We start from the raw sequence: 24,944 nt of genomic DNA on the forward strand, positions 1-24,944 counted from the left end.
GGACAAGATAAGCAAGGTGGGAAGTTGTCTATTTGGAAATGCTATCGCACGGAGGCTGAAAGGTTAAAACCTAGCCCAAGCCTATGTTGTCAATCACCAAAAGGCGGCCCTTAGCTACAGAAGGTAAGGCCAAGGTACCTACGGTGGACTGAGATGCAAAAGTGTAGTTGCTCCGACTGCAGAGAGATCTGGGCTCTGCCCTAGGCCCAGGGAACTGGAATCTGCATTTTCACTGGGGCCCCAGTGCGATTCGGACACACACTGAAGCTGCAGAAGCATGGCCTTGTTTCAGAGTGTGACACCCCCTCCCCGCCCCCAATGACTCACATATGCAGATTAGTCCAGATTGACTACATTAGAGGCTCTGCAGCCAAACCACGAGGAATTTAGCACTTTAACAAGCGCCATAAGTGGTTCTTATATACTTTAAAAAGGACTGTCCGTGATTCTTACAGAACGCTGAGAAACCTTGTTCGGGTTTTTAAGTACTCTGCCGTATTCCACAGCATTTTAAGCCGGTCTCCTGGAAGCATCATGACTAGTTTCAAGGACGCTGACCACTCCACATTTGACTGGTGCACAGATTAAGGAGGAGGTGCACAGACAATTTTCTATACGAGGCAAGACAAATACCCTGAAATGGCAAGACCCACACCTCACTGAAAACACACCCTCTCACCGCAACACATTCTAAAGCTCTTCTTAAAACACTGACAGTCCATTTGTGGCACGTACGGAGCTATGCTATTGGAGAGTCTATCTGATGAACTACAACACTCCACAGGGAATGTTATAAAATGATGGTGTAATTAGACAATTAAATCGGAAAGGCTGGAGCTAAGTTATGAGACAAATGAGGCTGTTAGTGTTTAGAAGAGGACGTGAGAGAGACAAATGCCAAGTCAAAAGGTCACTTACTACCCACAGCAGTAACACATGACCTTGGACCCAATGGGGCCTACATGAAAATCAAACTTTCAGAAGCACTCGGTGGAACCCCAAGTCCCAGTCTTCATTGGTAAGGCACAATGAACATTCTCCTCCCCATAGGGCTGGGATTCGATTCCAGGTTTATAGGAGCAAAATGCCTTGTGATAAAGAATGTGACATTTGGCAGGTTACCTTAATACCAGCACCTACATTTACGGATTTTGCTAGAAAAATAGAAAAGTGGAGCCGGCACTGTGGCTCAGTGGGTTAATACCCTGGCCTGAAGCACCGGCATCCCATATGGGCGCCAGTTTGAGAACTGCCTGCTCCACTTCCAATCCAGCTCTCTGCTATGGCCTGGGAAAGCAGTAGAAGATGACCCAAGTCCTTGGGCCCCTGCACCTACATGGGAGACCCGGAAGAAGCTCCTGGCTCCTGGCTTCGGATAGGCCCAGCTCCAGCTGTTGCAGCCAATTGGGGAGTGAACCATCAGATGGAAGACCTCTCTCCCTGTCTCTCTCTGCCTCTCTTCTGACTTTCAAATAAATAAATAAATCTTTAAAAAAAGAAAAAACAGAAAAGTGAGGCTTGTACATCTGGAAAGTCATAAATAACAAATACAGGAACAAGAATATAGATTAACAGTCATTTTTCAATAGAATGTGAATTTGTTTTGACTCTAATAGAGGTCAGATGGTACCAATATTTTTAGAATATAAAGAATCTATCAAGACTCATCATTCAACATACTGACTTTTTGTAAATTTATTTATTTTTCTTTGAAAAGCAGAGAAAGAGTCAAGCAGACAGAGAGATTGAGATTTTTCCACCCACTGGTTCACTCCCCAAATGCCTGCAACAGCCAGGGATGGACCAGGCTGAAGCCAAGAGTCAGGAAGTTAATTTGGGTCTCCCTTGTGGGTAACAGGCACCCAGATACTTGATCCATCATCTGCTGCCTGCCAGTGTGTACATCAGCAGGAAGCTGGAACTGGAAATGGAGCCAGGAATCAAAATCAGGAACTCTGATAAAGGCTGCAGGCATATTAAATGCTTGCCATACACTGGCAGATAGGAAAGCAAATTTAAAAGCAAATATTAAAATTCCGAATATAAAATAAAGGAACTAACTATGGATCAGCAAGGAGGAATGGTAAGAAAAATGTGTAGGAAATAATTTTTCACCATAACCACTACCAGATGGTATGAGATTGCTACAAATTTTTTAAGGCTTCTGCAGTATTCTTCCTGTTTGTTCTATAACAACTTTATGGCTTATAAAACATCGATTGGTTAGTTGTTAGGATACACTTGACCTAAAAGCCTTGATCCAACTTGAGTGTGGCAGAATTCCAAGAAGCAGCTGTGTGTTTAAGTGTGCTTTGCAGCAAAGGGTGTTCACAAAATCATGGGCATTTCAAAGTAGGTGCAGACACGACCAGGCTTTCTTCCCACTGGCATCCAGCGTAACTGTTACCATGAGGTTGCTCTCACTGTAGAAAATGACAAACATGGGAGGTTCAAGAGGAATCTCTAAGGTCTCAAGCATTCGAGGAGGCTGATTTAGGACCACATGAAAGGTGGATATATTCTGTCTGAAAGGCCAGGACATCTGGCAAAGGTGAGATCCAACAACGTAGTCTCTCTTTACCTCTGGATAACATTGATCTCCAGGGCAAGTTCTGATTTTCTAACTAGACAAGAATCAATCCTCTTTCCAGTGCAGGAAACTGTATTACCTAACCCTTGGCACACTACTCATTATCAGGACTAGTTTAAAGATGAACACAATAGGGGTCGGCATTGTGATACTGCCACTTGTGATGTCAGCATCCCATATCAGAGCCTAGGTTTGACGCCCAGCTGCTTCTGATCCAGTTCCCTGCTAATGTGCCTGGGGAAGCCTTTCAAATCACTTCTAAGGTGGGAAGAAGTGGGATGAGAAACTGGGGCCAGGCTGGTACCCCTTTCTGTGCAAGTCTTAAGTAGCAGCTTGAAGTTGGCAGTGTGCCAAGGAAGGCTTTTATGTCCATACCAGGCCACATGCTTGAAACCACTGAGAGAGCAGCCAACCAGGCACTCTATGTAAACAAAAGGTTTCAGATATTTGGTGTCTAGAGCAATGAGCTAAGCCTGCTAGCCTATATGAATTACTTTTCAAAATTACCAATGACACAAGTGAAACATTTAAAGTCAGGCTGTATAATAGCAGGTAATATGAGAGTGCATTTGCTAATGGATAACATTTTTTATGTTGATTCATTGCTTAGACAATAATTACAGTTTTCACATCTAAGGAAATGTACCTCATAAGAACTGTCTAGCCTTGTTCTCACCTCCCTCAGAAGAGTTGAAGATTTTCACCCTGTCTGGTCTATTTTTTCTGATACAACTCACCAACGATGAACATGTATCTTAGAACACAGTAGCCATTGGCCACATGTGGCTATGGAGCATTTAAGATGTGGCCAGTCTGAACCGAAATGTGCTGTGTCAAACACACACTTGATTTAAATAGCTTTGTAAAAAAATGTATAAAATATGTTAATAATGCTCATGTTAATGACATGTTGAAATAATATTCTGGAATAGTAACAAACTTATTATTTGTACTAGTTTCATATTGCTTGTTAAAATATGATTACTAGAAAATTAAACATCACATATACGGGGTGGTTGTTGTGGCACAGCAGGTTAAGCTGTTGCTCCTAATGCCCACATTGCATATCGGAGTGCAAGTTCAAGTCCCAGGTACGCCGCTTCCAATCCAGCTCCCTGCTAATGCACTAGGGAAGCAGATGGTGGCCCAAGTCCTCGGATCCCTTTCAGCCATGTAGGAGACCTGGATGGAGTTCCTGGCTCTTGACTTTGGCCTGGCCCAGCCCCATCTGCTAGTGCCATTTAGGGCATGAGCCAGTAGATGGAGAAGCCCTCTCTTTCTCCCTCTCTCTCTATCCCCCCCCCTTCTCTCTCTTCTCTGTCCCTCTGCCTTTCAAATAAATAAATAAATATTTTAAAAGTTTATCTTAAACATTGCATATATGGCATATATATGTCAGTTGGATAAAGCTGATCTTGAAATGCATTATTTTTCATGTTTTAAATTTACCTTATCAATCTTTGTTAAAATAATAGAGAATAGGAAAGATTCATGCAGCTCAGTTTGTCTTTTTTGTTTTTACTTCATTCACTAGTACACAGTATGAGGAATCTTCAAATACTGGAAAAATGCACATTCTGAACAAACTAAGCATAGGTTTGTTTTTGAACCAAAATAACTTTTAATTTCATTTTTCCCCAAACTTTTTGAAGCCTATTTATATTATGAATTTGCAAAAACAGTTGGAAGATAACCTCTGTGTAGTAAATGTCAAGGTAACTGATTTTCTGTGATGAAATACTCAGAAAACTGTACAGTATGAAACCTTTTGCCTCTGCCTTGAGTGAAAAGTGGTGGCAGGTGGTATTAACATTTGGAAAATTTCCTGCTTCCCTTCTCCTAACATCTCTCTCTCTTCCCAAATCCCAAACATAGGGCTAATAATATAACAATGTCTGAGAACTTCTTGATAAACAGGCCTAATGGCCAATATCAGGTGGATCTTATGACCACAAATTTACCCTAAAATTAGCCGGTTCCACCCACTGTGAGGATGGGGGATGGACCTGGAGGGGGTGGGGTAGAAGCACCTGGGCAGGGGCCTTGGCATCTCTTTCTTACAACTAGAAGTCCTGGTTAGCCTAGAAGCCACCAAAATAAAATATTCCTTTTGTGTCCCCCTCGATAGAATGGAAGTAATGATGGAGAGCTTCCACACATCTTATTTTGTAAGTCCCTCTTCCTAATTTTTTCCTATGTGAAAGATTTCAAATTCTTTGGCTTTTCTTCCTTTGCTATCCAACTTCCATTATTTTAATTGCTCTCCTTTGGAATGTCACTGCCAGAATCCAAAGCAACCCTTCCTGGCTCTAACTGATTTTTCAGGTTGATTTAGGTTTGCTGCAAAATTTTCCATGGCTCCCTGTGACCATGTTTATGATTGGAAGGCAGGGTCTGATGGGTTCCACCGCCCACAACTCCCTGTCACATCTCCCAGGGAGACCCTTCCAAGGCCAGGCAGGAAGGCTTCTCACAGCAGGGGCACAGCCATGCGCAGGACTTTCAGATTCTGCTCATTGCTATTCTAGACAGCAAATACCTAGTCTGAGTTCCTTGGCAGGGTGATCATGGAAATCAAGAGAATGAGCTGTGCTCAGTACCAACGAATAACTAGGATTTCAGAGTTCCCTGTTACTCCCAGGGGAGAAGGATGCAGAAAAACTAAAGTATAAGCAAGAAATTATTCTATCAGCCCACAAAGTTCATTTAATAAGGAGCTAGACTCTGGCAGAGGCTCAAAGTTGCAAACAACCAAGTTTGTGATTTAAAGCAAATTTAAGAGTCAAAGTTAAAAAAACACACATTTATATATTCCAGAGACAACATCAAATCTTTGAGATGCATCCTTCTCACTAATACTGCTGACATACTGGATAACTCAATAGTTAAAAGCCACTCCATAGCAACATGAGTCTTCACTCCTTGGTTTTCTAAAATACCAACTTGACGGCTGCTTTAACGACAGGGCTAGGTACGATTTTCCATCTTTTTTTTTTTTTTTTGACAGGCAGAGTTAGGCAGTGAGAGAGACAGAGACAAAGATCTTCTGTTGGTTCACCCCCCAAATGGCTACCATGGCCGGTGCTGCGCCGATCCAAAGTCAGGAGCCAGGTGCCTCCTCCTGGTCTCCCATGCAGGTGCAGGGCCCAAGGACCTGGACCATCCTCCACTGCACTCCTGGGCCACAGAAGAGAGCTGGACTGGAAGAGGAGCAACCGGGACAGAATCTAGTGCCCCGACCAGGACTAGAACCCAGAGTGCCGGTGCCACAGGTGGAGGATTAGCCTAGTGAGCCGCAGTGCTGTCCTCCATCAATTTTTTTTTGAGTGTTCAGCACATTCAATTAAGAGAACATGAGTTTCATGATTATTAGTAGCTACTTGGTGATAAAGAAGTAAAAAATCTTGTTACCACATTAATTTCTTGGTTTTGACCAAGGTACTATGATTACACAAGATGTTAACATTAGGGGAATTTGGGTAAAAGTCATATGAGAACTTGGCACTATCTCTGATTTTTTTTTTTTACTGCAGATTTAAAAATTTTCCAAAATAAGTAGTTAAAAAGGCATTTTTTTATTTTATTGAGGTATGATTTACAAGCAGTTGTGCATAAGCAGATGGATCTGGAGATGAATACATGCCCATGAAGCCGTCACCAGTCTATGCCGTGAATATACCCATGACCTCCAGAAGGGTCCTTCTGCCTTCTTTACCACTGTTACTTTGTCACAAGAATACAACATAAGAGCTATACTCTTAGCAAGTTTTAAAATATACAGTACAGTATTGTTGCCTATAAGCAAGACACTGTGCAGATCTCTAGGACTTACTCATCTCGTAGGACTGAATGTTTCTATCTTTTGCCGATACTTCTCTGACCACTGTTTGACTCTATTCTTCTGAGTTTGACTACTTTTGATTCCTCACATACGTGGGATTGTGGAACATTTGCCCTCTTGTCTCTGGCTTATTTCACCCAGCATAATGTCCTCTCCAGGTTCATCCATGTTGCCCTAGTGGGCAGGATTTCCTTCTTTTGTGCCAGCTGAATAATCCACTGTATGTATCTACTAATTTTCCTTAAATCCATAAGCCAAGAATGAAGACAGACCCTTACTTATTTTATACCATATAAAAAATAACTCAAATTAAATACTTAAACATAAGAACTGAACCTGTAAAACTTCTAGAAAAAAATAGAGGGGAAAGGGCCAATGCTGCGGCCCCAGCATCTCAGTTTGAGTCCCGGCTGCTCCTCTTCTGATCCAGCTCGCTGCTATGGCCTGGGAAAGCAGTGGAGGATGGCCCACGTGCTTCTCCCGTGTGGGAGACCCAGAGGAAGCTCCTGGCTTCTGGCTTCAGATTGGCCCAGCTTCAGCTCTTGCTGGAGTGAACCAGCAGATGGAAGATGTCTCTCTCTGTTTCTCCCTCTCTAACTCTGACTCTTAAATAAATAAATAAATAAATCTTAAAAAAAAGAGGGGAAAAGTTCTCGACATTGATTTTGGCAATGATTTCTTAGATATGATACCATAAGCATAGACAAGAAAAGCAAAAATAGACAAGTGAACTTCATCACACTACAAAGCCTCTGAACAGCACAGGAAACAACTGACAAAAATGAAAAGACAATCTATGGGATGGAGAAGACACTTGCAAACCATATACCTGACACAGGTTAATAGCCAAACTGTATCAATAACTCTTACACCCAATAGCAAACAGGCCAGCGCCGTGGCTCACTTGGCTAATCCCCCGCCTGCGGCACCAGCACCCTGCGTTCTAGTCCCGGTTGCTCCTCTTCTAGTCCAGCTCTCTGCTGTGGCCCGGGAGGGCAGCAGAGGATGGCCCAAGTCCTTGGGTCCCTGCACCCGCATGGGAGATCAGGAGGAAGTACCCGGCTCCTGGCTTTGGATCAGCGCAGGTGAGTGAACCAACGGAAGAAGACCTTTCTCTCTGTCTCTCTCTCTCACTGTCTATAACTATCTCTCTGTCTCTGTCTCTGTCTCTCTCTCACTAACTCTATCTGGCAAAAAAAAAATAATAATAAAAACCCCAACAGCAAACAAAACAAATAACCTCATTAAAATATGGGCAAAGTAACCAAATAGCCATCTCTTTACAGAGGACAAATGGCCACCAGGTATACAAAAAAGGTGCTTAACATCACTTTAAAAAATGTTGTTACCACTGAAGAGTTAATGAAGAAAATATTTGTATAAGAACATCAAGAATGGGAAAAGATATTCTGCAACAGGCTTTTGTTCAAACAAGAGATGAGAGGTTGAATAAGGAACAAAGATTCCTTCAAGCTATCAAGTCTGATATTAAATACACAGATAATTTACCGCCTGGCTCCCGCATTGGTTGCTATGTTCTGAAATGGTCATGTCCTCCCCTAATTCATATGCCAAGGGCTCATCACCAAGGCAAAGGTCTAAGAAGGTGGAGCCTTGGGAGGGGATGAGGTCATGAGGGCTCGTGCTCATGAATGGGGTTAGTGCCTTTATAAAAGAGGCCAGAGGGGGCTTGCTTGCCCCTTCTGCCTTGGGAGGACGCGTACACGGTACTGTTTAGGACTGGGCCCTCATCGGACACTCCATTTGCTGGTGCCTTGTTCTGGGACTTCCCAACCTACAGAAAGATGAGCTGTGCAGCTCTGTAGTTTGCAGGTTGCCTGGTCCATGGCAGTTTGTTATAGCAGCAGGAATGGACTAGGACCCCAATCAATGGAAACCTAGAGGTACAAACACCTCAGCTGAGGGGTTCAGTAGCTAGTGAACGCAGCTAAGGCTCGAGATGAATTGCCTTAGCGAAGCAGTGACATGGGGCCCTTTGTTGAAAGGGGACCTAAGGAAATTTCCTTAAGCTTTTTATGCAAATGCAGCTGTGTTTTTACTTTGTTTGCTTGCTTTGTGGTGACTTGGTGTGGGGCATGAACGAAATTATTCCTCACTCTGAATGCTACAGAGGGAACCGCTGTCCACCAAATGTACTATCCCTGTTCCCTCAGTAAACAGAGGCTCAGCTGAGTGCATTTCACTGTGTCCATTGCCTTTAGATACAGCCATGTGGTCAAGTTCTCACCAATGGAAATGACCTCCGCCCCTCTAGGAATCCACCTCTCAAGACCTTAGACATTGTTCCGCCACATTCTTTTCCCCTTTCCACTGGAACCCAGATGTGGCAGGGCCCTGCCTTTACTATGAGATTGATACCAATGCCCTGGAGTATGGTAGAGTATGAAGAGGGATACAACCTTGCAGTCCCCAGGGCTGGCCAGGGGCCGGGTCACCACATGACAGTCTAGTTATTGTCAAACTGTATTGGAGGAACTTTGTGGGGAGAGCACCCTGACACATGGACGGATGTCCAGGCATCCTGGCTGCTCCCACCCTGCTGCCTGAGTGTTCCCAGCCAAGGCACCAGACCTGGGAGCAAGAAGCCTCCCAGAAGGCCCCAGAGCATCCCCAAGCCAGAGCCACCCATCAGGTCTCTTCCGAATTGCTGGCTCAGGAATCTTAAGAGATTAGATTGTTGTTATTGCAAGTCACTGAGTTTTAGGGTGATTTGTTTTACAGGGAGAGATAATTATAACAGATTAGGTTTGCCATAATCCAAAGGTACTTCAGAATGTTCATGGAAAACAGAATTCAAAGATTAATTAGGGCCTGGCAATGCATCATAGTGGGTAAAGCCCCCTCTGCCTGTGACGCCAGCATTCCATATGGGCATGGGTTCATGTCCTGGCTGCTCCATTTCCAAGCCAGCTCCTTGCTAATGGCCTGGGAAAAGCAGCAGAAGATGGCCCAAGTGTTTGGGTCTCTGCACCCACATGGCAGCCCTGGATGAAGCTCCTGGCTCCTGGGTTCAGCCCAGCTTGGCGCTGGCAGTTGTGCCATCTGGGGAGTTTCTCTGCTTCTCTGTAACTCTTTCAAAATAAATAAACCTTTAAAAAAAGTTAATTTTGGTGCAAAAAACTGAATGCATATGTGAGCAGTCTTCAAAAAGTTCATGAAAAGTACATATTAAGAAAAAAGTATACATGGATTTCAATTTTTTCACCAAAATAAAAATCTTTTAATTCTATTTCCATGAATTTTTTGAAGTTTCCTTGTACAATTGCTATGTTTTTATCAAAGTTATCTTTAAAAAATCCCCAATGCAGCCTTAAAGTTCTTATATGACTTTTAAAAAATTATATACAGAAAAGAAAAAGAAAACTCCAGAGAGGTTAGGTAAAGTTCTCAAGAATGAACAGTGAATTAGAACCTTCTAGTCCATTATTCCTTATATTTGGATATAGACTGACTAAATAGTAGGGTAGAAAAGGAACTTAGAGGCCAGGAAATGAAGAACTCAACGTAAGCTACTTGTCTAAAGCACATGGTACCATGTGCCAAAAGGGCCTATAGTGTGTGTGTGTGTGTGTGCGCGTGTGCTGGGCAGGGAATGAACGGAACCCTAATCAATGTGTATAGGGAGAACAAACGTGGAGGAATGGCTGGCAATTCACCTGCAATGGGAGACTCTCCCTTCATCAGAGGGTTTGCGTGTACGCCCTAGCTCTGCACCAGTGAAGTTTGTATTGATCTCTAAATCTTTCATTTCCGTGCCTGGAAGTGAGGCTGTTGGATTAGGGGACCTCCCTGGCACCCACCTAACCTGACTCCAGCCCTGACACGACCAGCAGATCACTGGCTGCCACTACTGCAGTGTCCACTCCTAGCTGAAGTCCCCACACAAGCAGTGACCCCGTAAGAGCCAGGTCTGAGATGATGCAACATAGCATTGACTTGCAAAGGCTAAGAAACTGTGCCTTTCATGTGGATTGAGTAATAATCTATAATCCCACTTCACTCTGAACAGCACCTTCCTGTTAGTGTGAAAATAGCAGTCTCCAGGCAGCACCTAAACAATGCCAGTTGTATATACAAGCTCTGTGTGCATCAAACACACTCAGTTTCAAAAACATCTCTGCACAGCTGGGAGGGAGGCATTCAGCAAAATAACATTTTCTTAAAGAAAAAGGAGGAGGAAGAAGAGAAGAATGCCAAGTGACCAACAATGGCACTCTGCGTAAATAATCCTCCACAAAGCACATTACACATTTTCTCAAAAAAAAAAAAAAAGAGGAGGAGGAAGAAGAGAAAATGAAGTGCCGAACAATGGAGATCTTAGTAAATAAATCTATCCAGAAGGTGTAATACATAATGATTAAATTTCCTGTTCTTTAGGGAGTAAAGAACAGTCAGTACATACAGTTGGGTAAAATGAGTGGTTTAAAAAACTATAATATGATCCCAAGTTTAAAAAATGAGCCCAAGTTTGAGTCTAAAATGCTACTTCTTTATTATTAACATTAGAAAAGACTTAAAGGCTACATAATAAAATATTAACATTTCACCAAGCAGAAAGGATTGTTTTTTCCTTTGATTTTTATCTGTAGATATTTCTTTTGTTCAATAAATGTATTGCCTTTATAATCTGAAAAAGTTACCTAAGGAAATTAAAAATCATAACCTCAATTTGTATCAAATATTTAAATATTTTAAATGATAATAGTTTTTTCATATTTAACATGTAATTAATGCAAGTAATACCGGATATCATCTTCCAGAAATGTTAGTATCACTAAATTCAAATAATTAGTAAAACAAAATAAAATCAGATTCCAACAGTCAACAGCACCGAACACAATTCTTCCCTCCTTTCCCCTAATCATTGCCCCTAACAAAAGTATTTTTTATCAATAAATATTCAAAAATGGGAACTCTATTTACTTAGCCAACTTTGGTTGCCACTGGACCCAGACTAAACTTCATCCCTGCAGTTGCTAAGCATAAACTTCACAAATGTTTATTTTGTCCCTCCGGCTTGGCTTGCAGGAGCCTCAAGAAGAAAGCGTATTGAAATGTTGAGTGTTAGGTGCAGGGCAAGTTAGGACCTTAGATTTCTCTGGAGAGTCCCGGACGTGAGTTCTCCAAATAGTTCAAGCTACTATCAAGGAAAGATCTAAACTAAACCGAACCAGACAAAGACCCTTTAAGACAGACTGCAGTTCAGATGGAGAGGGAAACCCATCTCGGGCACCAACTCCATTGTGAGTCGGTGGCATCTGCAGCAGGGCAGTTGCACCGTCTCCAGCGGAGCCTCTGTCCCTGCTCAAGACCGGGAAGCTGCCCTGCGACAGCTTCTCGCTGCACGGACGTGTGCAGCCGCTCCGCAGCCAAGCAGCCAGTTAGCCCCAGCTTCCGTTCCCCGGACACATCCCCGCGGGCACCTACCTGCGCTCCACGGAAGCCAGCGCACATCGTCTGCCTTCCGCGGATGCGGTGACCTCACTGGGTGCTCCGTCAGGTTAATCAGGCAGCCTTTGCCAGTCCGCGCAGCGCCTTCCGCGGAAATATTGCATGAGTCAGCTTTTATCTCTCAAAACCCAACACACAAAGGCTTCACAAAAACCTGATTGGCAACTTTCTCGCTGCCTTTTTCCCCCTAGTGTGCAGACCACAGCCTTCAGCATCCGCGAGAGCCTCAAGTGAAACATGACATCATTCGATTGAGAAGCAGGACAATAGACAGCAGTGTGGGTGAGTTGGAAACGCACACTTCACTGAGCAACACCCTGCCACTTCCATTCTTTTGTGAACATCAAATGCAGCCCACACTCGCCTACGGCCGCTCTGCCTTTTCCCTCCTGGCTGGGGCCACCGTTCTCATTAAAACCTCACAAAATAAGCAAGCTCTTGGGAGCTCTGGTATTTTCAACTTCACTTCCTGAATTGTGAGCGCGTTTCAAAGCCAACAGACACATCTTTAGTGTCAGTTTTAAAGTGAAGTTTGGGGGTGGGGCGGAGGAGGAGGGGCGGAGGAACACCAGTTTGGATCATTAGTTTCTGTTAACAAGACAATATAGTTTTAAGGGAGTAAAGTTGAGAGTACATTAAAGGTTGACTTTTTCAAAACCTGTTTTTAAGAATCTATCTGAAGCTAAGTATCTAAAATTGAAACTTTGGGGAACAGCCAAGTACCACAATTTCATATTTATAAAAACTAAATAGGAAAGGCAGAATGTATCCAACTTCTATAACACTTCATGTAAGTAAGACCTCACATTGTTTGGGTTTTTTAAAATTTTATTTCCCTAAGGCCACCTGTCCATCTTAAAATGCTGTATCTATTTTTATCTAAAGATTCAAAAGATTTCTATTTGAAAAAGATATTGAGTTCTTTAGAGGAAGCACAAAAATGCGACTGAAAACTGATACCACTGCACCGTGCAACTAAAACTCAACATCTGACTTATGGCCATGTATAGACACCTAGAAGTCAATGCTTTCAAAGGATTAAAATCCTTCAAATAGAAGTTCCATTTACAGCGCTCGTTTGTGGTTATGGAAAATACCATCAGCAGAGCATCCTGAGAACGCCTGTCCCTTTCATGCCTACCAAGTGATTGTAAACTAACAACTAACAATTTGCTCTAATGCCTGTTTCCTTCCGATACGGTTGAACATACACAGAGTGACCTCACTGAGCCATGTGATGGCAGAAGAGAACTTGATGGGATCATTTCTCCCCCACAAAATTCACCAGTGTGATGACAGTCATGGCAAGGAGGATGCTGGAAAAGCAGTGAGAGACGAAGGGTGCTCCTTGGGCTCCCAGGGCTGTGTCAGCCCCCACCCTCACCCCCAGTGACCTCCACAGCGACCTGACTTGCCCCAAACGATGTCTGTGTGTCCACCATTCCAGTGCCCAGCCAGAGGCTCCCCCTTGTAGTGGGCCAGGAATCAGCTCCAGTCCCAGCCGCTCCCGTTCAGACTTCCACGGCCACGTGGGCTCTGAAGCAGCTGTATACGATGCCTACAGAAAGCATCATGCAGTCTCCTATTTAATTGTGCTCTTGTTGTCATTCCCCTACCCTGGGTTGCCAGCTGTGGGGGCAGGGAGCCTACACTGCAGATTTGCTATCGTGGTGGAAGGTACATGGGTCTCAGCTCTCAGATGCGGGCAGAGCACACACAGACTCCTGGCTGCTCCCTTACCCACTGATTTTCTGTGCATGTCCCTAGATCTCAGGTTAGCTACTATTATCTTCTAATGAGGCACTACAGAATCTGAGTTTTTTTTTTTTTTTTTTTTTTTTTTGCCAAGAAACATGGTTTTAATTGTTTTCTGTTTTTATTTATTTGAAAAGCAAAAGGAGAGACAGACAGACAGACAGACACACACACACACACAATTTCTCATCTGATGGTTTATTATCCAAATGTCTGCAACAGCCAGGGCTAGTCCAGGTTGAAGCCAGGATCCGGGAAGTCAGTGTGGGCTGTCCACATTCCCAGAGCATATATTAACAGGAAGCTGGAATAAGCAACAGAGCTGGACTTGAATCCAGGCACTCTGATAATGGGAGGCAGGCATCTCAAGCAGCATATTAATCTCTTAGCCAAACGGATAACCTAACAAACATACTCTTTTTTTTAATTAAAAAACTTTTAGGGGTGGCACTGTGGCATAGTAGGGTAAGCCTCTGCCTGTGGTGCCAGCATCCCATATGGGCACCAGTTTGTGTCCCAGATGCCCCTCTTCTGATTCAGCTCGCTGCTATGGCCTGGGAAGGCAGTAGAAAATAGCCCATGTGCTTGGGCCTCTGCACCATTGTAAGAGACCTAGAAGAAGCTCCTGCCTCCAGATTGGCCCCACTCCAGCTGTTGCGCTATTTGAGGAGTGAACCAGCAGATGGAAGACTGTTCTGTCTGTTTCTGTCTATAATGCTACCTCTCTCAAATACATATTTTAAAAAGCTTTTTATTTATTTGAATGATAGGCAAAGACACAGAGAGAAGGGGAGAAAGGGGCCGGCGCCGCGGCTCACTAGGCTAATCCTCCGCCTTGCGGCGCCGGCACACAGCGTTCTAGTCCTGGTTGGGGCGCCGGATTCTGTCCTGGTTGCCCTTCTTCCAGGCCAGCTCTCTGCTGTGGCCAGGGAGTGCAGTGGAGGATGGCCCAAGTACTTGGGCCCTGCACCCCATGGGAGACCAGGATAAGTACCTGGCTCCTGCCATTGGATCAGCACAATTCGCTGGCCGCAGCGTGCAGGCCGTGGTGGCCATTGGAGGGTGAACCAACGGCAAAAAGGAAGACCTTTCTCTCTGTCTCTCTCTCACTGTCCACTCTGCCTGTCAAAAAAAAAAAAAAAAAAAAAGGGGGGGGGGAGAAAGGAGAGAAGGATAAAGGGAAAGGGGGGGAGAGAAAGAGAGAGAGTGAGAGAGAGAGTGAGCGTGAGCGAGAGTGCCAGTTCACATTCACTGATTCACTCTCCAAATGCTCATAGCAACAGGGCTGGGCCAGGCCAAAGTCAGGAGCCAGGAACTCAATCCAGGTCACCTACATGGGTGGCAGGGACCCAACCTCTTGAGCCATCACCTGCTGCTCCCCAGGGTGTGCATTAGCAGGAAGCTGGAATGAAGAGCAAAGCTGGAACTTGACCCCAGGCACTCTGACGGGGATGTGGGCACCCCAGGTGGGAGCTCCAATCACTGCTCCAGACACCCACCCCACGAAACAGGATTTTCCAAGGCCGTTTCTGAGACACACTCTACAGGATACCAGTAAAGAAAAAGCACAGCTGCTCTGAGTGTGGCTGGTGGGCATTTTACCAAGCTTCCCCACTGGGCAGGTGACAGTCCTAAAACACGGCTTTGACGTGACAGCACAGGCTACAGTAAGTCCTATGGGACAGCCATCTGTTAGTTCATCCGCAGTTCCTGCTGCACTCACACTGTCAATTTATGTAAGCAGAGACCTCTCATATCACTTGCAAATAACTGAATCCATCTCTAGGATGTGTCTATAGAAACGAGAAAACAGGCCAGTCTTCCTGGAGGAGGAACAGGAAGTCCCCATCATTTAAAAAAAAGTCACTTCCTAGAAGTCAGCTATAGGGCCTGGACTCTCACTACCAAGTGAGGGTCCCTTATCTGAAATGCTTGGGACCAGAAATGTTTCAGATTTTAGATTTTTTTTTTCAAAGTTTGGAAGACATGAGATATCTACAGAATGAGATATCTTGGGGCTGGGACCCAAGTCCAAACATAAAATTCATTTACTTTTCACATATAAAGTACAGAATAATTTTATATAATCGTAAAATAATTTCGTGCATGGAAAAGAGTTGTATGGTGTAGCCTCGCCTACTTGCAGCATCATGATGGCGCTCAGAAAGCTCAGACTTTGCAGCATTTCAAGTTTTTGCCTGGGGATGCTCCGACTGTGTTACACACCGGCTCCTTTTGGTTGAAGGTAAAGCCATCAGTCAAAACTCTAATACCTGCTGGGAAGCCTTCTGGAGTCTATGGCACAGTGGTGTGGATTAGCCTGTCAGTCCTCCTAAGGAGCTCTCCAGAGCCTGGAAGGAGACGCATGGGTTTGTCCAGTAGGGCCGGGGAGCAGGAGTGGGGGATGCAGTGGTAGCTGGTCCCTCCAGGGACCCTGTGTCCTCACCTCCTGGAGACACTCTGCTGTCTCTGCACCTGGCCAACAATCCCAGGGAGCTGGGCAGTGATGGAGACAGGAGGAAGGGAAAGCTGTGCACACATCTGGGGGGCAAGGGAGGATTTGGCTTCATCTTATAACATCAGATGAGGCAGATTTAGAAAAGAATCTTACATTCTCAGATTCAATATAGACATTATTAGGGGTGTTGAGAAACACAAAAATATTTCACACACAGCGCATTGCATTTCAATTTAACTGCTGGAGGAAGCACTGTGGGAAGGGGGCCATTCACCTTGTGATTTAAAATATGGCCATTATGACGCATTTTCCAAGACAAAGGATAAAGTCAACTGTTTTCTAATGCATGCTGACTCAACATTTCTAATGTATTTTTAACCTACTAGAGCTTTTTTCTTTAAAAACAGAAAGCATGAGATTACATTTTCTAAGAGCATACCACAGAATACAAGCAATACACATTAAAGTCAGCTACATGCCAAAAAGTGCCACACAGCCCCAGTAACATCCCTTAGAAGGACACAATGACTTTCCTCCTCAAGGTACGAGCCAACGGACTAACACTCTCTGTGTTTTACTTGCTATTAAAAAATCTATACTCATTGGCCGACGCCGTGGCTCACTTGGCTAATCCTCCACCTGTGGCACTGGCACCCTGGGTTCTAGGCCCGGTTGGGGCGCTTGGTACTAGTCCTGGTTGCTCCTCTTCCAGTTCAGCTCTCTGCTGTGGCCCGGGAGGGCAGCAGCGGATGGCCCAAGTGCTTGGGCCCCTGCACCCGCATGGGAGATAGGGAGGAAGCACTCGGCTCCTGGTTTCGGATCAACGAAGCGCTGGCTGTGGCAGCCATTAGGGGAGTGAACCAACGGAAGGAAGACCCTTCTCTCTGTCTCTCTCTCACTGTCTATAAATCTACCTGTCAAATAAAAAAAAATCTTTACTCGCTTCTCTGGGCGGCCTATTCTATACCCAGAAAATGTCACCAACTGCAAATTCTGCCTTGCTTTGTTATACAGAGCAAACCACACACACACACACACACAGATGTACACATATACACAGTTGTGCTCCCACAGATAAGCACACCCACTAATTTCAAAAGTTTGTGGAAAATGGAACTAAAATTTATGTTTTTCTTTTTGCAAAAAGTTTGAAGTACATGCATTTAAGAGGGTCTTCAAAAAGTCAAGGCACAGAATGAAGACTATGCACAGATTTCAAACTTTTTGCATCTAAAACTTTTCTTTAAGTTTTATTTTCAATGGACTATTTGAAGTACACTTAAATTGGTACTTTGTCAAAAAAAAAAAGCTAACCCGATTTTTTTCCTAAGAACTAGTTTCAAGTAAAATAATTTTAGTGACAAGTGAGTTTGTTGTGTCAAATTGCAAAGTATTTACTCTCAGCAAAAGACACAGGTCCAAGGCAGACAAAAGCACTCAAGTACAGGAAAGATTAAATGACAGTATTTTTGGTTAGTCTTGGAGAATTGAATCTAACAATAGGAATCAAAATATACATACTAAATAGTTACCAGTACTCAAATTGTCTACCTGAAAATATAGTTTCTTTCATCTTCTACTGCATTAAAATGCCGGCACTGACACAGGATCAGAAGAATTTTAGAAAAAAACCAAAACCCATTGCTTATAGCACTGTTTACATGCCCTTCTACCCGCTGCCTTGCAATGCATTTACGACTTAACTTTCCCATCATACTTGCATACCTACCACCAGCCTGCATGACCCGAATCGAGAAGGCCTGGGGACACACACCCTGGGATTCCGAAACCTTGCTCTGTGTCAGGAGTTCCTCTGTAGTCTCATTTCTGTGCTGCTCACACAATCGTTAGCTCTATTTTCCATTCTGTTCTTTAATTAGGATATTTAGTCCTTATTTTCCAAAGATGATGAAATCAAGCGTCAGTTATTTCTGCACTGAACAATTTTTAGATATCAAGCAAGCAAATATGTTACAAATAGCCTCTTGCATTCTCAATAATCTCCAAGCCCCATCTCTAAGGACACCCTTGGAGGACTCACTGTGCTAAGCACAATGAGAGAATTATCCCTGGAAGAATGCAGTCTGCTTCCAGACACATTCTTCTCCAGGAGATAACACGCATCTAATCCATTCATAACTAAAGGCATTCAACACAATCTATACTTTTTTGAAAACACTCTAAAAATGTTCTTGAACTTGCAGAAGGGACTTGGATGCTCTGTTGAAATCCTGCATCGGTATTTCCCAAAACAATAATTAACGACTCTGTTCCAGTTTCGGAGTTACAACTCTCAAGGCTGAAAACCTTTACGTGAGCTTTCTAAGTAACTGCACGTGGTGGCAAGGAGAGAGGCAAACCCCATCTGCTGGTTTTTCCTCCTCTTCTCTGGACGCAGCTCCAAGGCTGCGATGGAGCAAGGGCGAGGGCTCAGCTCCACATGTCACAGCGCTGGCCCCTTCCCCTTCAGCAGATCCAGCGATGGTGGGTTCGGGGTGGGGAGCAGCTCTCCAAAGCAGTGCAGGAGTGGCCATGAGCTTGGAGGCAGACACACAAGTTGGTTGGAATACACAGGGGTCTCTGGGCTGGCCGGGACCCTCCCCCAGCAACTATCATCCTTTAGGGTCATGATAATCAGCTTCTCCCCCATTCCCACAGCCACATTCAACGTCACAGTGGTTGACAGCTTAACCTCTAAGATGCGTGATCACAAACAGATGAGTTTGTCTTAGGGGAGACTATATGAGTTCTGGAACAGAAGTGGGGTGGTTGGAGCTCCTACGTACTTGGCCCAAGTCAGGGGACAATCCCATCCAGGCAGACATTTGCATGGGGCCAAAGACACACTGCCCTTCGGGAAAGCAGAACGGATTCCTTGGTAAATGAGCTGGGATGATGTTACTTTCCAGGATTTCTGGTTTTGTTTTTTTTTTTTTTACTGTAATGAAGGCCATAAGAGCCACCATCCTTGGCATTACTGAGCTAACTACAAGGGTCTGATCTTTCCCTTCCAGGACTTCAGGGCCCACAGTGACAACCTGCTGACCTTTCTCCCCTTCATGCCTTCTCTGGACTTCCACAAAGAGCATCCACACTATTCACCTCCCTTGCTGCAACCTGCTAATCCCCAGCTTCCACGCTGGTGCAGTGAATGGACGTTGCCTCCTTGGAGCTCCTACCAAGGAGGACTGGCCAAGCCTCAAACAAAAACTGACAGCTGTGACGAGGGCTGTGCAGTTATGTGGGACACTGTGGTTGTAAACTACCCAGATTGTGGACAGAGGCATTTGCTCTGTTTTTCTTAATTGTTTTACCCACTATTCCCAAACTGTCCTTCCAGTCACACTGAAAGTGGCTGGTAACTTTATGTTGACAGTAAACACCAGCTAAATTAGGCTGTGTTCACTTAGAGTTCCCATCCCAGTCTTAAAGAGTAAGCCCAGTTGAACTCACCTTTCATCTTATACTTAATTACTTGGTCTCCAAGCCGAGTCAAACTTGCGGCAAGTTTTTGTGAGTCTAAGCACTTGCCTAATTCCCAGTTCCCACAGAGGTACATGAAGCAACTTGTTTATGTTAACAGAACAAAGGGAAGAGAAAGAGGGCTCTGTTCTACTGCAGGTTTAATCTTAACTAGGTCAAGAAACAAGTGCAGCCACATTTATTTCAGGTTATTCTGAATTAAAATGATCAACTCCCTTACAAGCATATGGGAGAAGAGACAAAGAAGGAGAAAAAGCCAAAACATTACTAGCCGTAGTCTGAGAGGTGGGCTTACACGTGGGTTCCTTCTGTACCCACTTGGATGTGGTCTCATTTTCTTGAATGAATTTGTATAATGTGTAATTAGGACAGAAGTGAAGTCACATGTTCCACAGCCTCCATATGCCCCCAGCCCTGTTTTGTCCCTAGGCGTTCACCTGCCCCCCACCATCCCCACTTCCTGGGTGGCTGGTGACCAGACAGGGGTGGCTAAGGGGCGGCACTAATACTATGAGGCATCCCCACTTCCTGGGTGGCTCATGGACTATGAGGCAGGAAAGGAGGGAAATGGGGGGTTTCTTCTGCACAGGTGTTCAGCACTGGCTGCATCCAAGGCAGCACCTCCATGGCAGAGGCCTCACTTTGTTTCCTAACTATGTTGTTTGCTGGTCCCCTGGGGGCCCTCCTGGCATGTCCCAGCCAAGAGCAGTGAAAGCTTAGGCCCCCTTACCTTAGCCACACCCACACCTTTCATGAGCCTTTCACATGAACCAGCTGAGCTAATTCAGTTCCTTGCCAGGTCCCTGGTTGACACCATTTCACACTAACTTCAGAATCTTGTGCCAGAAGAACTGATGGCAGGTAGTCAAAATGCTGACCCCAGCTTTTTTTTTTTTTTTAAAGACTTTATTTATTTAATTTATTTATTTATTTATTTATTTATTGGAAAGGCAGACTGACAGTTCTTCCATCTGCTGGTCCACCTCCTACATGGCCACAATGACTGGAGCTGGGCCAGGCGGAAGCCAGGAGCCTGGAACTTCGTCCAGTCTTCCATGTGGATGCAAGGGCCCAGGCATCTGGGCCATCGTCTGCTGCCTTCCCAGGTGCATTAGTAGGAAGTTGGATCAGAAATGGAGCAGCCTGGACTTGGGATGCTGATGTTACAAGCAGAGGCTTAACTCACTGTGCCACAATGCCTGGCCCCGCCCCTAGCTTTTTCATGGTGCTATCATGCCAGATGTTGGCTCCTGTTTGATTTGTGACTTGCTTGATTGAGGTCAACAAAATATTGTTCTAGGCTATTTTATGCCAGAAGCATAGTTTGAATTTGATACCTGCTACTGAGCAGCTGTGTGTGCCACCCACTCTTTTAGGCACTAAAGATACAGCAGTGCCAGGAAAGCAGATAAAAACCGTCTGCTTTTATGGAGCTTATTTTCTAACAGAGGATGCATAGATGGATGAAAATCTTATGTTCATGGTCTGCAAATATTGCAAAGATGTTTTCAGGTGCTCTAAAATAATTCTTCATGTGGGGTTTGAATGACCACTCACAACACCTCACTATCTGGTCTAGGCTCTGCTTGGATACAGTTTGTAACCACACATCCCATCCCTGCTCAATTTTGGAGATAGTTCTAATCTTTACGGTACTTTCTCACATAAAACCTGAGTTCTTTAAATTTTTTATTTATGTACTTTCTTGGAAGGCAGAGGAGAAAGAGAGAAAGAGAGAAAGAGAGAGAGAAAAGAGAGAGAAAGAGAGAAAGAGAGAGAGAGAGAAAAGAGAGAAAGAGAGAGAGAGAAAGAGAAAGAAAGAGAGAGAGATCAAGATTTGCTGGTTCATCCCTCAGAAGTCTGCAACAGCCAGGGTTGGGCCAGGCCTAAGATGGAAGCCAGGAATTCAGTACAGTTCTCCCATGTGGGTGGTAGGAACCTAACTATTTGAGGAATCACCTGCTGCCTCCCAGGGAGCACATTAGCAGGAGCCTGGAATCAGGAGTGGAGCCAACCCTTGAACCCAAGGACTCTGACATGGGATGTGGGTGCCTCAAGCATCCTAACCACTACATCAAACACTTCCCTCCTGAGCTGAAGTTCTTTAAGGACCACTATAGGAAAGTACAGGAGAAATCACATCTCAGCTCCATGGTGTCATTCCTTAATTATTTGAGAGATGCTATTGGGCTTCTCATACGTGTTTGCCTCTTTATTCAAATATTTATTAATTGCCTGAGTGATTCCTGGAGGCAGGGTTCAACTGGAAGGGGGCCTACAAAGGAGAGTTGATCTTTGTGGTTGCACGTGTCTGAGATCTTACTTCCCTACTCCTTTCACCAAAATATTTTCAGAATCTTTACAACCCTCATGCCAACTACCTACTGTGAAAAATGCTGGAGATTTACCATTTTTAGAAAATATCCACTGGAAAAGAAATGTTCCCTTTGCTCCTCCCACGTCATCCATTCAGGTACAGTAATAATAGCACTCTGTCCTCCAAGAGTATGGAGTGTGGCCAGGCAGACACAGAATGACCACCTGAACTGGTTGCTCCAGGAGATGTGCTCAGGCACTATGAAAGCCTGCAAAGGCAGTGTGAACCTGCTCTGGGGCATCCAGGAAGGCTTCCTTGAGGAAGGGCTGTGGGAACTGATGTCTGAAGGCTAAGAAAAAGTCAACGAAGGCAAGTTAGGTAGAAGGAAAAGAGAGTACAGGCTGTTTTACTTCTGTAGGCATAGGCTGCTGGTACACCTGGCATTGTACCCACGCTGACCATACAACCTTGACTGATTTTTTCTGAGAAATGTTTGCAGATATGCTGTAACATACCACAAGTGCTATGTTTGCCATGACAATGTCCCTTCTAGAAATTGTCTTCTTTCCTGCTGTACTCAGGGGCGAGCCACCCTTTAATCTGTACACACCAGTTTCCTCTCTTCTCTGCTTTCTTTCCTCCTGCAGACACTGGGCAGAGCTGCTCAAGCTGTAACCATGACTCTGCTGTTGCCTAATTACTTGGACTGGATCCTTATAAGGTGTGGTTAGAGTAAATCACAATGTAAACTTCCCTGCCTAGCATGTCATCTAGGTATAATCACATTCAAATAAACATCAAAGGAGCTCTAAAAGATGGGTCACTGAAGGACAGATAGGAGGGAGGGCATGGTGGTCACTGCACTCAGTTTGTCTTGATGCTTGTACTGACCAGGTGCATTTGAGCCTGCGTGTTTCCCAGGACCAGTGGCTGCCTGTCCTGAGGAGCCCCATGAGACTGCCAGGAACAAGCACCCAGTTGCCAATATGACTCCAGACATAAGACACCTATTTAGAAGTCTCTATACATTAGGGTGTAACAACAAGGCAAACCCAGTGAATTAAGGTGCTCTCAGAGTGTCGAGGAATTAGGTTTTCACAATGACTGTTGGTGATGATCCTAGTGATTTAACAATAAAAACCCTCCCAAAGCTGAACTTACTCTATTCAATCTAAGCCATCATTTACTGCTTCTAAATGGACGTATGGAAAGGACACAAGAACCAGAGTTGAGATTTGTGGGATCTCAGCTCTTCTGGACAGCATCGTCATCTTGGCCATGCATCTCCCATTTTCGACTAGTAGGACTAGAACTCTGGAGTTTCCGACACTTAGAACTTTCCAAGTCTACAATCCCAAGATGTTGTGATTTGGGATGACATGTCAATACTGTGACCGCTTCTTAACTCTGCAGACAGTCTCTCCTGAGGTCCTGAAGTTGAGGGTCTTAAACGTGGTTCCATATGATAGTCTAGGCTGCTTTCATACAACCATGAGAGTCAGAATTGGGGCAAAAATGGGAGTATGCGGTCTTTGTAAAAAGGGAATGGCTTGAAATCACCTATAATTCCATACATGGCCAAATTTATGGCAGACATCTCCATTCAAATTATCAATAGAAAAACTCCCTACAACACTTTTCAGCATCATCATCATCTACTAGGAGACTCTCGTCTAGCACTCAAATCATGCCCTTTGCTGACTCATTGGTATCATCTCCACTCCTGCAAAATCACATTCTGGAGCTGGAAAGCTGATTAAGCAGCAGCCCATTGTACCACAAGGAGGCGGTTATAAGCTGTTGGCTACCTGATCTAAGATACCACTGGAATATTCTCGCAGCAGCTGAGTATCTGTACAACTACAAAACTTACATACCATTATAACACACAACTAATGTAGAGTGTGGCTTGTTCTAAACTATGCCAGGAGCTCTTATCCCTTAAGTTTGCATGTAGATACAATGGTTAGAACACATTCACTGTACAGGGGCTGTCCTAGGTAAACCTTAATAGAGGTTGGGTTGAGCCTGGAAGACTGGGAAGTTGCCCTCCAACCTGGCTGACCTGCTTTGATTGACTGGCTGACTGAAGATGATTTATAAGGGGACTGGCTAAGACGGCTCCTGGAAAAAGATCCAGATATTTTTCAGGCATGCGTTATAGATTCTGTGCGGGTAGTTGAGGGTGAGGCTGGGGTAAGGGAGCTGATAGTAGGGATAGTCTCGGCGGAGAAGAAGGGTTGGAAGACTAGAAGGATGGGCAAAGCTTGCGGGTCTGGAGAAGTTCTGGTGTCTGATCTCGCTTGTGGCTGGCCCTCATCCTGGCCTCACCATCTTATGGGCAGCCCGTGAGTGCCCTAACAAAGAATAGACTGGCTGGCAAAAAAAAGAAAAAGCAGGAGCTAGAACGATGATAACATCTGAGGCAACTTAGCTGTGGAGCTGGACCCTCTTAAAGAGGAGAGTGGTGGTGCATTTCAGCAGTGTGGGCACCATGGAGGAACTCCCCCAGGGAGCATGGGAGCTCTGAAGGTCTCAGGGCAGGTGTCCCTGGAGGATCAGCAGTCTGGGGTAAGGGTGGGGAAGGGGCAGGCAGACAGCAGGAAATCAGGAGGCACTGCCCAGGAGCAGAGCAAAGAAAGTGAGAGCCCATCTTCGTGCTGGTGGCAAAGGATGAACGATAAGGCAAAGTCTGCCCTGTTAAAGTAACTTCACCTGTACTCCTGGGGCTACTAAGGTTTGTCCTGAGCCAGACTTCCCCAGGAGTCATGAACTGAGGCTAGACAGGCAGAGAATGGCTAGACAGACTTGTTTTTTGGTCAATGCTTCCTTTAAATTTCTTTAAATTGATGAATCAGGTAAAACACTTAGGATATTTTGCATAAAAAGTTTTTTTGGGGGGGGGCTTGAGAGACCTAATCAGAAAAAAAGAATAAACATCATTTACCAGTAGGCTAACATTTGCACTCAGCACCAATGGGCAGAGCCTAGCTTGCTCACTTCACCACAGTCCCCACCACTCCCTTTA

At 44.7% G+C, this 24,944-nt stretch overlaps 1 protein-coding gene across 16 annotated transcripts in view; it reads right to left on the reverse strand.

Annotated features, from left to right (window-relative positions):
- The window catches only part of PLEKHG1 (pleckstrin homology and RhoGEF domain containing G1), a 229,533-nt gene that overhangs the window by 87,327 nt on the left and 117,262 nt on the right, over positions 1–24,944 (reverse strand). For 2 of the 16 annotated variants that reach the window (XM_051854240.3, XM_051854241.3), the window contains one exon: positions 11,880–11,987. The exons of 11 other annotated variants lie outside the window; for them this stretch is intronic. The gene's annotated coding sequence lies outside the window, so the exon portion shown is untranslated. 3 more of the 16 variants (XM_089333616.1, XM_070073420.2, XM_089333617.1) reach the window with 3 other exon arrangements.

Source organism: Oryctolagus cuniculus, chromosome 5 (genome assembly GCF_051225735.1).
Source record: "Oryctolagus cuniculus isolate XC-2025 breed Fujian yellow rabbit chromosome 5, ASM5122573v1, whole genome shotgun sequence".
Classification (NCBI taxonomy): domain Eukaryota; kingdom Metazoa; phylum Chordata; class Mammalia; order Lagomorpha; family Leporidae; genus Oryctolagus; species Oryctolagus cuniculus.